This window comes from Patagioenas fasciata, chromosome 2 (genome assembly GCF_037038585.1).
Source record: "Patagioenas fasciata isolate bPatFas1 chromosome 2, bPatFas1.hap1, whole genome shotgun sequence".
Taxonomy (NCBI): Eukaryota; Metazoa; Chordata; class Aves; order Columbiformes; family Columbidae; genus Patagioenas; species Patagioenas fasciata.
The window spans coordinates 168,286,105-168,297,646 of record NC_092521.1 but is presented as its reverse complement, the minus strand read 5'-3'; the positions used below and the strand labels follow the sequence as shown (position 1 = coordinate 168,297,646).

Genomic DNA, 11,542 nt, shown 5'->3' with positions numbered 1-11,542 from the left:
CTATTCTATTCTATTCTATTCTATTCTGTTCTGTTCTGTTCTGTTCTGTTCTGTTCTATTCTATTCTATTCTATTCTATTCCATTCTTATCCTATCCTACCCTACCCTACCCTATCCTATCCTATCCTATGCCATTCTGTGCCATTCCATTATACTCTACTCTACATTCCTATTCTATTCTATTCTATTCTATTCTATTCTATTCTATTCTATTCTATTCTATTCTATTCTATTCTATTCTATTCTATTCTAGTCTAGTCTAGTCTAGTCTAGTCTAGTCTAGTCTAGTCTAGTCTAGTCTAGTCTAGTCTAGTCTAGTCTAGTCTAGTCTAATGTATCTGTGAATGATGGGCAGTTCACTGGGGACATGGAGAGGTTGTATTCAAAGCCATCTTTGGGCTGAAATCTCCTCTCTTGTTGCACTCTGGGATGGGATTCAGGTAACTTGTAGGTGGTGCTGGGTCATCCGCCTCCTGCCCTGCTCAGAGGGTAGCAGATAAACGCTCATTTCTTGGGTGCGAGCCATTTTGTGGTTTGAATTATTGCCAGGCTTTTTGCAGACATGTGGTGGGATACAGCATATTTATGGGTTAAAAATATCAAAGAAAAGCTCAACCAGCCCATACCTTGTCCTATTCCTGCTGCCACCATCTTCTCCATCCTTTTTTCTGCCTTGTGTCAGGCAAGCCTGGCTCCTTCTTTGCAAATACCATCTGCTGTTGCTGCTGCTCTCCCAACCTTTCTCCTTAATAATTTGCATCTGTATGACAGTCTGGTGTTTTTTGGGTTGATTTGGAGCCCAATCGCTTCACAACCTTTTACTAGCAAGTGCACAAAGTGTTGATATGCCACAAAATTGGCAGCGATGTCAAATAGATCCCCGCAGGACTCTTCTGGTCGCTTGATCTGGTTTATCCTCAACCAGCGTAACGGCCTTTTAAAATATTTTGATGTTTCTTTCTCTTCTCGTTAGAAATGCCACCTCCTGCATCTTTTAATTGGGTTCCTCCCTGTGCTCTTTGGGAAGCGCCTCAGCACACAGTTGACTCAACACCCCCGTTTGTCTTACGAGAAACCAGGCGTGACGTGCGCTCGATCGGAGGAGAAGACAGCGGGGTGGGCCAGATTGCTGAAGGAGACTCTGACATGAAGCAGGAGCGACCCCGGTGTGCCGGAGCAGCTGAGCTGGTGTGGGGCTCCTGAGCCAGCAGATCCCAGGGTCCTACCTGCTGGGATGATGGAGGGGAGGCTTCATCCCAAGCTCCCAGCGTTTCGGGCCATGTTTCTGCAGTGGTTCACACCCAGGGGCAAGGTTGGGCTTTCAAGTGTCCGGCTGCTGCAGAAACATGAAAGAAAATGTCTGGTTTTTGACAGCTGCTGAAAAATCCTTTTTTATTTTATTTTTTTTGATGTGTCTGACCAGACTTTTCCCAAATTGAGAACTTCTGCTGCGCACCCCATGAGCTGAAGTCACTGGAGCATTAGGACCATTGTTGCTTCTGGAAGAGAAGAAGAGAGGAGAGGGAGAGGGAGAGGGAGAGGGAGAGGGAGAGGGAGAGGGAGAGGGAGAGGGAGAGGGGAAGAGAAGAGAAGAGAAGAGAAAAGAGAAGAGAAGAGGAGAGGAGAGGAGAGGAGAGGAGAGGAGAGGAGAGGAGAGGAGAGGAGAGGAGAGGAGAGGAGAGGAGAGGAGAGGAGAGGAGAGGAGAAGAGAAGAGAAGAGAAGAGAAGAGAAGAGAAGAGAAGAGAAGAGAAGAGAAGAGAAGAGAAGAGAAGAGAAGAGAAGAGAAGAGAAGAGAAGAGAAGTAGTAAAGGAAAGAAAGGAAAAAAGAATAGAAGGAAGGGAAAGGAAGGGAAAAGAGAAAAGAAAAGAGAAAGAAGGGGAAGAGAAGGGAAGGGAAGGGAAGGGAAGGGAAGAGAAGAGAAGAGAAGAGAAGAGAAGAGAAGAGAAGAGAAGAGAAGAGAAGAGAAGAGAAGAGAAGAGAAGAGAAGAGAAGAGAAGTAGTAAAGGAAAGAAAGGAAAAAAGAATAGAAGGAACGGAAAGGAAGGGAAAAGAGAAAAGAAAAGAGAAAAGAGAAAAGAAAAGAGAAAAGGAAAGAGAAAGAAGGGGAAGGGAAGGGAAGGGAAGGGAAGGGAAGGGAAGGGAAGGGAAGAGAAGAGAAGAGAAGAGAAGAGAAGAGAAGAGAAGAGAAGAGAAGAGAAGAGAAGAGAAGAGAAGAGAAGAGAAGAGAAGAGAAGAGAAGAGAAGAGAAGAGAAGAAGTAAAGGAAAGAAAGGAAAAAAGAATGGAAGGAACGAAAAGGAAGGGAAAAGAGAAAAGAAAAGAGAAAAGACAAGTGAAAAGAAAACAGAAAAGGAAAGAGAAAGAACGGAAGGGAAGGGAAGGGAAGGGAAGGGAAGGGAAGGGAAGGGAAGGGAAGGGAAGGGAAGGGAAGGGAAGGGAAGGGAAGGGAAGGGAAGGGAAGGGAAGGGAAGGGAAAAGTCGCTCTTCTGGATTGCTGTCATGACTCAACAGGTCTCCAAGCCTCCAAACCAGGTTTTTCCATAATTTTCTTCCACAATATCATTTTACAATTCTGAGCAGAGACTGTAGGGCAGAATTTTGTATCCTTAACATTTCAGATGCTTGGGAAATGGTTGATTGTTTCCCAGGGCTGTCTGAGATGCTCTGGACATGGCTTACAGGTGAGACCTGGCACCTCTGGGACCCCTGTAGCAATGGCAGGTGATGGTGTGGAGGGATCCCATAGGTTATTTCATACGGCACAGGATGCTTTTGTGTGGGGAACTGAATTGGATGTCTACACGTGGTACCTACATGTGATGTGACCAATGGGGGAGTCTCAGGACTCTTTGGTACCTTCCAAAGGGATGATTTCAAGAGTGCCCAAAGCCTGTGTTTTTAGGAGTTTCAGCACCTACTTCTGACCCCTGGCCACGTTTCTGTGGGTAGAACCAGCAGCCAGGGGAGATACAGCCCTTTGCAAAATCATCAGATCTGTCCTCATATGACACATGGCGTGCTGGGCCACGTCGACGTGGCAAGACCTACTGATTTCAGCCCACGTTAATGCTGCTGTGCTGAAATGGGGTCAAGTGCCCAGGTGTCTTGAAAGAATGGGGCCAAAGCGATCAAGGGTCATGAAGATTTCCATCTGATTTAATAAGTTTTTTTTTTGGCAGGGTTTCATACAAGCACATGGATGTCTCCAGGGATGGTTCATCCACCACCTCTCTGGGTACCTGGGCCAGGCTCTCACCACCCTCAGGGACAACAATTTATTTCAGGGCAACGCAGATGCTGAAGGGAGTGGAGCATCTCCCGTGTGAGGAAAGGCTGAGGGAGCTGGGGCTCTGGAGCTGGAGAAGAGGAGACTGAGGGGGGACTCATTCCTGGGGATCAATATGGAAAGGGGCAGTGTCAGGAGGATGGAGCCAGGCTCTTCTGGGTGACAACCAGTGACAGGACAAGGGGCAATGGGTGCAAACTGGAACACAGGAGGTTCCACTGCAAGAGGAGAAGCAACTTGTTGGGGGTGAGGGTGTCAGAGCCTGGCCCAGGCTGCCCAGGGAGGTTGTGGAGTCTCCTTCTCTGCAGACATTCAAACCCGCCTGGACCCCTTCCTGTGGAACCTCAGCTGGGTGTTCCTGCTCCGGGGGGATTGCACTGGATGAGCTTTCCAGGGCCCTTCAACCCCTGACACTCTGGGGTTCTGTGATTCTGTGATTCTCATGTCTAACCCGAATCTCCCTCCTTTAGTTTAAACCATCACCCCTTGTCCTGTCACCACAGGCTCTGCTCAAAACTGTCCCCATCTTTCTTCTTGGTCCCTTTTAAGCACAGAAAGGCCGCACTAAGGTCTCCCCGGAGCTTCTCTTCCCCAGCTGAACCCCCCAGCTCTCTCACCTGTCCCCAGCAGAGCTGTTCCAGCCTCGGGTCGTTCCTGGGGCTCCTCTGGCCCCTCTCCAGCAGCTCCATGTGTGTCCTGTGCAGAGGGGCAGAATCCCCTCCCCGACACCCCTCTCCATGAAAATATTGCAACTTTACTACAGAAAACCAAACCCGTTTCACTTGGCCCTACACGGTGTTTGCCGTCTTGTTTCTGAATGGCTCCTCCTTTCAAAACGTGTGTTAAAACAAGAGAGCCAAGAATTGCTTCAAGCTTTGTATGATTTTTTTTTTCCACTTCATATTACAATATTTGAAATAAAAATACCCCAAGAGTTCTAATAAAACTCCCGCTGAATTTATTACGTGATTGTTAGAGAGCACAAAATGCCCAGTAAAAAGCAGTTTTCAACAACAGGCCAACCTACCGCAGCTCTATCTGCGGTAGATGAAGATGTATTAAATAAAACAATATCTCGCAGGCATTTTGATATTTTAAATGTAACTAATAATAGCAAAGCCCTGCGTTTTTTAATGACTTTATTTATGCGAAGGACTGGGGAAAACTGAAGGTTGGATGAGATCATTCCACCCAGGTACCACCAGGAAAGGTCCGACATGGTTTTTCTTGGGAGTGTTTCATTCTCAGCTGCCTGGCTGCAGGCTTTTGACCCATTGTTCACTAAAATAATGACAAAGGAAGAAAAGAAGAGAGAAGGACTTAACCGTTCATCTGTATTTAATGGAGAATTATGGCATGTTTGTAAAGCTGAGGGTGGTTCGTGTCCTGGGAGCGCTTGGCAGAAGTTTCCATGGCTTGATGTTCTGGAAAGCGCTTGCTCGGGGCGTTGGTGCTACTGGGGCTTTGTCCTTCAGAAAACTGAAAAACAGCTAATGTGTAGAGTTTCTTCAGGACCTGTCCCCCTCTCTGCGTGAAGCACAACCCTCTGGAACGCCAAGAAACTTCTGGCAAGCGTTTTACATGGAGATGTAAGGATAGGGGTCTTCCCATGCCTGTCAACGCTTCGCTTTGAGAAAGAGAGAAGCTTTTCAGCTGGTCTCCATTGGAGCGGGGATTGAACGATGCCAAAAAAGAGGCAGTCCAGAGAGTTTATTAATGGAAATGCATGAAAGTCTCGGGGAGGCCTGAAATAGTAGTAAAAGCTTTTATTTCTGCGTTAACATCTGAGGATGCTTCTGCTCAGAAGTGGGGCAGATATTTGGGCACCAGGCCTACGTGAGGTCATCTGGATGCTGTGGAGATCACACTGGAAGGCAGTTTCATGCTTAAAACCCATGAAGATGCTGCTCTCCTTTTATTTTTGTGCTGGCTAAGTCTTGCCGAAGTCATTTGGAGTTTGGCTGATGAAGGACCTTCAATTTTGGCAGGAGGCGGCGTTTGAACATTCATGTGCCCCCATGATCAAATGGGGATGGCTTTATTGCCTCCAGTGGGGATACAAATCCGCTTTCATTCTGTTGGAATAATAAAAGCAGAAGGAATCTTAAACTTCTCGCGGCTTTTTAAATTGCTATTGGCATTTCGGAGATGGAGGCTGCGACCAGGCATCTTGTGCAAAGTGATAAAGGGGCCTTTCGAAATTCACGGGGAATAAAGCAAAAAACTTCCACTGACTTTAATGAGCTCGAATTAAACTCTGAAATATTGTCCATCTGGATCCCATTTCCAAGCAGAGTGAGAAATGGGGTGGAAGGTAAATTAACCTAATAGCAAACTGAATTTAACGTGCAGCTTAATGGATGTGAAATGCGTAAAGGGAAAGCTCCGTTTTTAATAAATGTGTATTACCACTTTCTTACTTGATTGAGCAGCCAAGAATGGCAGGAGTAGAGTTGCTGGAGACTTCGGTTACAGAACTTTGACACTTTTAGACTGTGCAGGTATTTAGTTTATGAGTGAGTGTGATCTTCGAGCATGAGGAAGCCCATGGCTCTGTTAAAACGACCTCTTAAAGCCACTTTCAAAGACATTAACAAATGAGCTGCCGTAAGTTTGGGGCATCTAACCCGAACCTCTGCTTGATGAGAAAGCAGAAGCCCATCCCTTCTCAAGCTCCAAGTTCACATCCTAGTCTCCATCTTAGAGTTATTTTGACATATGTTAAAAAGGGGGTTTCTTTCTGGGCTTTTCCTCAAAATCAGCCCAGATAAACATCAAGGAAAGCTGAGATTCTGGGGGACCTGATAGTCCCTTCCTGCTGGGATTGCCCAGGGGATGGAGATGCACCAGATTTCACAGAACAGAACTACTTGCAGAAAGACGAGGCCTCCAGCGCTTCAGAAGTGGTGGACACTGAGCTCAGCGGACGTACATCCAACTTACGGGAGTGTATATAGTGAAAGGAAACCCAAAACATTTGATTTTATTTTATACCGCTTGAAAATTAATCAGTTTCACAGCCAATGGATCATGGGAAGTCCTTCTTGGTGGCCAGTGGCATTCATGGTGGGTTTGGGTAAAACAGGTGCAGGTACTTCAGTCCAGCAGACAGCATAACGCTGTTTTAAACCTCATTATGGTTCGCAGAGGAGGAAAATGAAAAGAAAAACAACTAAAGAGTAAAAAGGAAAAGTATTACTTATGAAGATAATATAAGAACATAGTGAAAAATTTAAGTTTCCCAAGAAGAAACAGTATTATTCTGCATCCAGCACATGGAAAACATCAATGTTTTTGCAGTGCTGCAATTAAAATGGTGAAATAAGAAAGACCCTCATACAGCATAACCATCAGCAGCACTGGAGAGGGACCCAGATATGGGGTGAGTGACCTTCAGTGCCACTGGAGCCAAGATGTGGTGGCTACAAACCATTTTGGGTTTGTTTTGTCCACCATTGGGACAGACTTTTGAGCAGGATCTGTTGTGATAGGACAAGGGTGATGGTTTAAACTAAAGGAGGGAGATTCAGGCCGGACATGAGGAAGGAATTGTTGCCCTGAGGGTGGTGAGAGCCTGGCCCAGGTACCCAGAGAGGTGGTGGGTGAACCATCCCTGGAGACATCCCAGGCCAGGCTGGACGGGTCTGAGCAACCTGAGCTGGTGAAGATGTCCCTGTCATGGCAGGGGGGGCACTGGATGAGCTTTGAAGGTCCCTTCCCCCCAAACCATTCTATAATTCTATGATTTCTTTGATTCTGACCCCAGCCTGCTGGTTCCACAGGTGTTATGGACAATCTATGTATTTCCCAGGGTGAGTTTTTCACGGTCTTTGGCTAAAGATTAATCCTGAAGATGATATTAATTGTTCTCTCCAGCTCTGTGGCTGTCATTTCAGACCATTTTCTTCCCCAAAATACCTCACCCCTTCTTCCAGAGAAGTCTTTCTGTCCTGGGGAGTCATTTTTCCCAATGTACCACTCTCCAGAAGAAAAACATCGCTCCAGGTCAATACATGGCCAGACAAAGAGGTCGGTGACTTGTCCTTCTCTCTCCCCCCGTGCTCCCCATCCATGACGTGCCAGACAGAGCCGAGGAATCCTGCCTTTCAAGTGTCCACGTCAAGATCCTCCCGTTCCTGTTACAACTTCTTTAAACGAGTTCTTAGGTAATAAATAAAACAAATCCTCCATGCACATACGCACACACGCCCTCAGTCGTCAGCCAAGCTCCACTAATGTCATAACTCCTAATTTATGCAAAGTGCCTCGTTTTGCCATCGAAGGCTTTTCATTCTTGACTGTGGGCCAAGCAAAATCCCATTAGGTCCTAAAAAATTAATTTAAGGCACATTTCCCCAGTTGTTTACAATTACCCTCCACACTAATTCAAGCAGCATGCCGATCCCCTCCTGCTGGGCTTAATTTATTTATTTCAGCCTAATTTCCCGCCTCCCCGCAGTCACTTTTGTGTATCCTGGAAAAGCAGAAGATTCCAGAGCTCGCTGTGTTGCAATAGACAGAAACTTTATGCTCGGATTCCCCAAAGAGCTGCGTGGGATGCGGCTCCTGAGCTCGTTGCTGTAGCTCAACCTTTGCACAAGGAGAAGATGAGAGTGGATGAAGTCCTTGAGCAAGTCGTTGCCCCTTGGTCCTGGATATGATGCCAGCACAAGGTAAAGAGTCCATTTCCATGACAAAATAATCTCTCTCCGTGCTCTTGAACCCATGACCTTTGGGGCCAGGGGGCAGGAGTGGGAAGGGTCTGGTTTGAAGGACAAATGTGTGGTGCGAAGAGGTGAAGGAACCTGTTGGCTTGGAGGATTGACTTGGAGGGTCAGTAAGGGTGAGGTGGGAAGGAGACAACGTCTTCATTGTCATCCTTTTGAAGTCTCAGGGTGGTGCAGAATGGAAGGCTGCTCAGCAACCTCATCTAGTTGGAGATGTCCTGCTCATTGCAGTGGGACTGGACTAGATGACTTCTAAAGATCCCTTCCAACCCTAGTCATATTTTAATTCTTTTTATCCTAAAACATTCCACTGCTTTCTTAGGAGAAGATAGTGTGTTGCATAAAGAGGTTTTAATTAAACTGAAGTGTACATAACCCCTTTCTGCTGCTTTAATTGAATTTCCACTGATGGAAGCCAAGAGTAATTGGCAAAATAGGGCCTGGATCCACCTTGCGCACTTTCAGATATGAGAGACATCCCAGTATGGGCGAGTTAGCCCTTGAGACCCCCCAATTAATGGGAAGAGGAGGGGGAGAGGCCTGTCTGAGACGTGTGTTTCCCCTTGAGACATCTTTATCTCTCAACTGAGAAGCTCTTATCCACTTTATAGCCCAAGTCTGGTGGAATTTGCTTGGAGCTGCCCCTGAAGCTGCAGAGACCCCAACATGGACAACAGGTTGACCATGGGCCAGCAATGTGCCCATGTGGCCAACAAGGCCAGTGGTATCCTGGGGTACATTAGGATGAGTGTGAGTAGTGTGAGGCTGCATCTGGAGTTCTGGGTCCGGTTCTGGGCTCCCCAGTTCAAGAAGGACAAAGAACTAATGAAGAGAGTCCAGCGCAGGGACACAAAGATGCTGAGGGGTCTGAAGCATCTTTCTGATGAGGAGACTGAGAGAGCTGGGGCTGTTCAGCTGGAGAAGAGAAGCTGAGAGGGATGTGATCAATGATCAGTATCTCAGGGTGGGTGTCAGAGGATGGAGCAGACTGTTCAGTGGTGCCCAACGCCAGGGTGAGGGGCAACAGGCACAGACTGAAACACAGGAGGCTCCATCTCAACATGAGCAGAAACTTCTCTGCTGGGAGGTGCCAGAGCCTGGCCCAGGCTGCCCAGAGCGGGTGTGGAGTCTCCTTCTCTGGGACATTCAAACCCGCCTGGACCCACCTGTGTGATCTGCTCTGTGACCCTGTGTGATCAGTTGGGTTGGACTGGGTGATCTCCAGAGGTCCTTTCAACCCCAACCATCCTGTGATTCTGTGTGATTTCACCACCCTGGGCTGCTCCACAAAACCCTGGTGGAAGGCAAGCGGGCTGCCACGCTGAATTTATTTGTTTCCTACTTTTTCTACCTGACTTTAATGTTTCTGGTTCCAGGCAACCCCTGTGCTCTCCCCATCAGCCCTTTAATTGGGGTGACCACACTGAGGTTCCTATCAAATCAATAGGAGTGCATTAAAAATGACCTTCAGTGAGAACACATTACCCAAGTGCAAAGTGCTTGATAGGAAAGTAATGTTGTTTTTTTGCAGTGGCACAAAGCACTGTGTACGGAAAATTTCAAGCACCCTTGAATTCTTCTTGCAGTTGACCCAGAATTGTATTTTCATGCTGATAATTGAATTGAGAGCAGAGTGAGCTGGCTACAGAAGTCTATGTAATGGTAGATTTTGTGGGGGTGGATGTTCTGTCCTTTCTTTATTCCGGATTTGATCTGGATTCAGAAGTTTCAGCCCTTCTTCACCCTGCTGAATGCTTTGGCAGGAGGAGATGAACTTAATCTCTATTTGTTATTAATACAAAGTAATGGCAGAATTCTACCAACAAGGGTCAAACCGCAGAGTCCTCTTTTTGAGATTAATTCCTTGTAAATCCCTGCAGAGCCTCTCAGGCACCCACAGATGTGTTAAACAATTAAAAGCTGTGCCCTGTACTCAAGATCTTGTCTGCCAAAGATGGGCTGACCTAACGAAGTAACTGAATTTCTCGTTCTGCTTCTGTAATTTTAATTAACATCAGCAGAAATAATCTTAATGAACTCAGCTATTAATCTTCGCTACCTAGCCCCAGACTCTTTGCTATTAACCAGTTCCATATTAATTGTTAGTTATCCTTCCCAGCATGTCAAATAACTTGCCGGGCTCCTTTTCCATAGGAATAGAGGTCATTGGTGACGAGTCCTGCGAACCCTTGAGCAAACATATCAAATCCTACCTGCAAACCCAACCCCATTGGGAAAATGGTGCAGGAGAGGGTTCGGAGCGTGATGAGGCTGGTGAGGGATCTGGAGCACAAGTGTGATGGGAGCGGCTGAGGGACCTGGGGGGTTCAGCTGGAGAACAGGAGCTGAGGGGAGACAGGGACACAAAGAAACGGCCTCAAGTTGCACCAGGGGAGGTTGAGGTTGGATCTGGGAACAATTTCTTCCCCAAAGGGCTGTGGGGCATTGGAACAGGCTGCCCAGGGCAGTGCTGGAGTCACCATCCCTGGAGGGCTGGACAGACGGACAGGAGGTTCTCAGGACATGGGGCAGTGCTGGGCTGGGTTATGGTTGGACTCCATGATCTTGAGGGGCTTTTCCAACCAAAATGATTCTATGATTCTCTGAAAGCTCAAACCCTTGTTGCCTTCTCCAGCCTAAATGTTTCCATTGCTTATTTGTTTCCATTTCTTCCCCCTCCTTGGGACAATATTTTGGGACAACATTTTGGGACCACCTTCCCATATCACAATCACAGAACCATTTTGCTTGGAAGAGACCCTCAGGTCATGGAGTCCAACACTGGCACTAACCCATGTCCCTGAGAACCTCATCTACGTGCCCTCCCAGCATCCATGTGAAGTCCTGGAGATCCAGGTGGGCACCCAGCTTGGGGAAGTTCTGGGACATGGCCAGAGGTCCCAGGAACAGCAGCAGCCCCTGATTATTTTGCTCCTCTATGGGAAGGAAGCTTGTGAAGAAGCCGAGACAACGTGCACTGTGTCTAAGGCTCCAGCACCTCAAAGAATGCTATTATTAATACAAAAGCTTGTACTTCAAAGTGGAAGTTCTTCACAAGGGAGATTGTTTTAAGCTGGCTAACTTTTTGTTGTTGTTTTTCTTGGATGAAATCAAAAGACATGAACTTAAACATCTATTTTAATCTTATTTTCTGCCATTCAAAGAAAAAGAAAAACCCAGAGAATGGTTAGTCTGGCGCATTGACTCACACATGGTTTGTACAATCGGTTTCTTTGATAAAATTCAAAACCAAGAAATTCAGTGAAAATGGGAATATTTTCACTTTTTCTTGGGAACAAAAAGTCAGCCAGACTTTTCTGCTCAGCAAATCTTCACGGCTCAAAGCCTCCTCTCTTATTATAGAGCAATGTGGTTGGAGCTGCAGGGAGAGCTGAGCAGACAGTAGGGGAGGGAAAGCAATCTTTTAAAGTCTGATATAAATAACAATGTTTGGCTTTGCTGTGCATTGGTGAGACTCACAGACCCTGGCATATCAGAAATGATGCTGCTACGGAGAATAAAGAGAAT

General features: G+C 46.7%; 1 long non-coding RNA gene across 1 annotated transcript in view; it reads left to right on the top strand.

Moving 5' to 3' along the window:
- The first annotated feature begins 6,933 nt into the window (after positions 1-6,933).
- LOC139827458 (uncharacterized) overlaps positions 6,934-11,542 on the top strand; it is a 14,100-nt gene continuing 9,491 nt past the window's right edge. The window contains exon 1 of the long non-coding RNA XR_011738003.1: positions 6,934-7,960. This is a non-coding gene — a long non-coding RNA (uncharacterized lncRNA). The remainder of the gene's footprint in view (positions 7,961-11,542) is intronic.